This window comes from Rutidosis leptorrhynchoides, chromosome 7, assembly GCF_046630445.1.
Source record: "Rutidosis leptorrhynchoides isolate AG116_Rl617_1_P2 chromosome 7, CSIRO_AGI_Rlap_v1, whole genome shotgun sequence".
Classification (NCBI taxonomy): Eukaryota; Viridiplantae; Streptophyta; class Magnoliopsida; order Asterales; family Asteraceae; genus Rutidosis; species Rutidosis leptorrhynchoides.
This window is the reverse complement of record NC_092339.1, coordinates 9,973,298-9,978,362: the sequence shown is the minus strand read 5'-3', so window position 1 is coordinate 9,978,362 and position 5,065 is coordinate 9,973,298. Positions and strand designations below refer to the sequence as shown.

Sequence of the window (5,065 nt, the reverse complement as noted above, 5' to 3'; positions counted from 1 at the left end):
TAAGGGTACACGTCGCGTAATGTAAAAGGCTAGTTTTCTAAAAGTACGAAAGTGCGCTCGAAAAACCGAAAGTGGTACATGAGTCGTGTGACAACGTACGAGTCACTTGAACAAAAATTACATTTTTACTACGCACGTAAATATAATATAATATTTAATTAATTCTAAAGGTTAAATATATTATATTACTCTCTACCTTAAAAGAGAGTTTTCATTAAGTAATAAATATTTTGAAATACCCTTTAATCACTATTAGATCAAGTAATTACTTCACCATACCCCTTAATCCAATGACTATAAATCATTTACAAAAACATATTAGCTAATAAATCATCACATGAGTTAGTGTGTCTATTATACCTTTACAAACACGGGGTCAAAGAACAAAATTAGGGGTCTTGCATAATCACTTTATTCTAACGTTACCAGCCCAATTTCTTTTTCTATCAAAAAACCGACGCTTCCACAAATTCATCGATCTTCTTTAAACGTAACCCTAATCCACTCATCTTCAAAATTTCATCATCTTCTGCTAACCAACTATTTCAATTTTTTGTATACAGGAACATTCAGTTTCGTTGTTTAACCCTAAATCCATATGAACGAATCAAATCAATAAATATAGATATCAAACCATTCCAAATCCATTCGACAGTTTCAACATAGTTTCAACATCCACCGTCGATTATTATTTGTTTACTTCCTGTCGCTTGTCTGGACTATTGATATATTCATGCCCTTTGATCCATATATAATTAAGGTTTGACTTTCCTTATCCTTAGCATATGAATTTTCTTTGTTCTATTTTTTCATTTAATTAACATTTGTTGTTCCTTTTTAATTATTGTGATTGCATGAACATTCAATCGAAACAAAACCTTCATAAAATGAGTAACCAGGTTAATCTTTATACTTTTTAATTTTTTGTTCGTTTTATAATAATCGTAACACCATAATTTGAAAATAAAGATTAACCTGAATCGTGTAGTTAGAGTTTGATATATTTCCATATTTTAAAAATATTATTTTTATTGTATAAATATCAGTCTTTCTTATCGATTTTATTTGATTCAATCTGTAATTTTTTTTTTTTTTAATATATTGTATCTACAGTTCAAACAAGAGGAATTATGGAGCATGAGGGAGAAGAGGTAGTCAGTCCCTCATGTATAAAACTTTTAAATTTTTTCTTAAATATATTTCTGTTGCTTTTGCTATTCTTTTAAAAAATATTTTTCTTTAATAATACACTGTAATATGGTATAAAAAGGGCTAAATGGGTTGAAGATTATCTACCTTAGCTAGGCTTTTCTGATATTTTAAAGTTTAGGATGCATAATGTTATTAACAGGTCTGTTAATGGTTTCTATTATGGTTGATTTTAGTTTTAGGTGATTGGGTGGTTTCATAATATGTATGTGGGGTATGGTTGGTGTTCATTATGTGGAGTTTCTTGGTTCAATCATCATATCTCTTTTGGAAATGATTTTTTCTATCGGTGTCTGTTGTAACTTTCTTAAGTTAATGTTCGAAGATGGCTTTGCATTATTAAAGGTAGATTGTTGTTTTTTAGGAATAGTTCAGGAAATTAACTTAAAGCATGCTTATCTATTACTCTGTTCTATATTGAAAGGTTTGGTGCTAAAAACCCACTGTTAAAATGGTATTTGGATTTTTGATGCCTCTTGTTTAAAAAATACTTCTTAATATCAAATTTTTATTTTAGGGACGTCAAATTAGTGTGCTTGCTTTACTAGACATGTATTTACACTTAAGAGTAAATATGGTGATTTATGTGTTTGAAATTTCATAGTTTTACCTCAATTACTTTTTGTTTTGTAGTTCCGAAGAGTTGATGCTATGTAGCATCTTTCTAAATAACTATTGTATAATACCAAATTTCAAGTATGATTTACATTAATCACGCGCCATTGGCTAAACTACCAAGATGCAGGCATTGATTTATTATACTTTCACAAATTATGAAGAATACGCTCACATGTGTTGATGGTGTTAACTGGCTAACATTGAATGATCCAGGTATCACTCTCTTCTTGTAATAAAAAATAACAAGGTTTGAAGCATTAGTTAATTATGTCATCTTATTGTTATTTTCAATGGCTTTTGATCTAAATTCTTATTTGTCATAGACTAGGGTAGTGATAACTAATTTTGAATCATATGGGAAGTCAACATCATCTTATTTTTGGACGATATTTGTTTCAAATTTTACAGATTTTCGTTCCACAAATTATGCCTATATAGAACAAAATATTCTGTTACATAAGGAGCTTATTTGTATACTCTAATTATTTGATACAAAAATCCTATCCAATAAAAAAAAAAGTTCCAAATCTCCTATAATTTTGGAAATTCAAAATGGTCAACCAATAATCACGCGTATTATTTACTTGATTGGTAAGAACAAATCAAAATTCCCATATTTGAGATGAACTTGGGTCATCTCTGGTCATTATAAATATGTAAGGAAATCCACATTTTTATTCGTAAACAAAATACAATCCCATCAAGAATACCATTCTACACATAAGAAAGTTCGACTTTCAATGGCGGGTATGGAAGTGTTCACTCCTCTCAAGAATCTATGTTTAATTTCATAAACTGAATTGTCGTCTTTTATTCTTCAAACATGTAATGTTTACTGTTATTATCTATCTTTTTAAGTTATGTTAAAAAATGTTGTTATAATTTTAGAACATAGGTGTCTCTTCATTATGTCAACATATGGGGAATTGTAATACGGAGTAATATATATATGTAGTAGCTGTAATGCAAATTTTTTATATGAAGAACAAGTCAACTCATATTCCTGGGAACACCATCTTCGATATCATAGTAGTTGTGAGTAAGCGCAAACGAACACTCTATAACAGGTACATTCATAACCAACATTATGGTTTCTTGTTCTATTTCACTCCCTCATGGGGGGTTATTTTTCCTAACTTTTGTATACTATAATGTTGTTACTCTTAGAGTTATGTGTATAACAGTACATTCTATTAGGCTACATTACTCTAACGACAAGTAAAATACGTCGATAACGTTCGTCTCGGAATAGAAACATCCTTATTGTTGGCATTATTGAAAATGATGTTGTTGTTAATGCATCTCCTGTATCTTTGAGGCAAATGGATGTTAGAAACATCTGAAGGTATGTATAATTATGTCAATGGAAGCTTTATTTCTCTTTTAAGATTATTTAATTTTGCTATCTTTGATAACCGAGTTGTTGTTTTGACTTTGTTGCTACTGATTTTAAAATTAGAAAGTAAGATGAATAGTACCTATTTTGACTCATATATGTGATTTTGAAAAACGGAAGCCACCAACACGATCAAAAATTCCATTATAGACTTATGGTATAAGATAGGTCAACCCAGATTAGTTAGGTTTAGTTTCGGGTCGTCAATGGATCCTTCTACTATCTTGGTGAAAGTGTTGCAAATGATTCTCGGGCCTACTTTGTGGGTTTGTAAGTTCAATATCAGTAATATTTGATGAAAACTAATATTTATGTTAGAAACTATCCCTGGAAAGCTAACTAATGATATAATTTTTTCAAGTGTAGACAATTTTTAAATAGTCGTCAAAAGGGTGTCTGGGGCTAAAATTTGTTGTGCAGAACAAGAAGTACGCATATGTTTTTGACAAATAAGTTGTCTATAGAAAGATGGGAAGGTGGGAGAGTCAACTTTCAAATGATTATGGTTATGTCCTAAAGGATTATATCGGATTGTGTTGGACAAAATATCAGATGAAAAATGTTTACTTAAAAATAATATCTCCTATTCAATTAGCATGCTACAACTTGCTACAACTGATGTTTTTTTAGTGTTTCCTGAAAATGTAAGGAAACTAATAATATTGCACTGCAAAAACCATTGTATACTATACATATAATTGCTTTAGGTCCAAAGTAACTTTTTTACTTTACTCCCAATGTACAACTTATATTGACCGAAGTGACCTTCTTTCATTTGTCCTACTTGACATATTATTCATATGATTACTCGTGTGGCAGTTCATCTGCAATATGTTGTATGCAATTGCCATTGTTACCAGACTGTATTATTCATATTGTTTTGTGTAGCTGCTATGTTAATGCATCGATCTTATTCGTTTCACTTAGGTACATTATCGAATTTCAAAAAGCGGGTTTCCACATTTTCATACACTTCTATGGGTTTCTAGGTCTGCTGGGACCTCGCCCGCTAACGATGACATATATATCATACGGAGTATTTATATTTCGGGCGACATTTGTACATTAATATTTAATTAATCATCTAATGTTGACAATTGACAAATATGTTTTTGCTATGTTTAAATAGATTTAAGTAGGTGCAACATTATGGATGGAACTTTGTGAGTTCTTTCTGTACATATTATGTACATATTAGATGCAGTGACAAAGTGGCACAATAGGTGAGTTTTACTGGATACCAATATAACATTTTACATAATTAATTTACAATGTAAACCTTTTTTACAATATTAGCTTTTCAATTTATTTTATTTTATATGTATTGCTTTTTAATCATAAATAAATAAGTACATTGATTATAAGTAATGTAACACTACTAATATAACTGAATCGTTCTATTATAAAGGTTACAAACACCATATAAAATACTCCGTATAATGATTCTTAAAATCAATGAGTCTCCAAAAGCCATCACTATTTTGTTTCATTCCCATCTCAGTGGGTCCTATAAGTTTCGTATGATATAACAATTGCATGGTATTGATTTTTTTGGAACGTTAAAGAATCATGATGGTCATATATTCGGTCGTATATTTATGTGGTAAGTGAGAAGTATATGTAATTTGGTAACTGCTTAAGTGGTGTTACTTTTTTAATGACACATAGATAAATTTTATACTTTTCAGAAATTTTTTGAATAATTTTACAACTTCATGCATATGCTACCAAATATAATGTTTTAACACATGTTAAGAGTGACGAATTATGTCAAAAAACTTTATCCCTCGACGAATTATGTCAAAAAACTTTATCAGGGATGCACAAAGTACTAACAACAAG

The 5,065-nt window shown here is 29.9% G+C and overlaps 1 long non-coding RNA gene across 4 annotated transcripts; it reads left to right on the top strand.

Moving 5' to 3' along the window:
- Positions 1-456: 456 nt before the first annotated feature.
- Positions 457-4,488, top strand: LOC139857518 (uncharacterized). Of its 4 annotated transcripts, none has more exons than XR_011762581.1 (3): positions 457-760; positions 1,114-1,151; positions 1,843-4,488. It is a non-coding gene; the product is annotated as an uncharacterized lncRNA (long non-coding RNA). The 4 variants fall into 4 exon arrangements; XR_011762580.1 differs by lacking the exon at positions 457-760 and adding an exon at positions 795-899; XR_011762579.1 differs by lacking the exon at positions 1,114-1,151.
- The last annotated feature ends 577 nt before the right edge of the window (positions 4,489-5,065 follow it).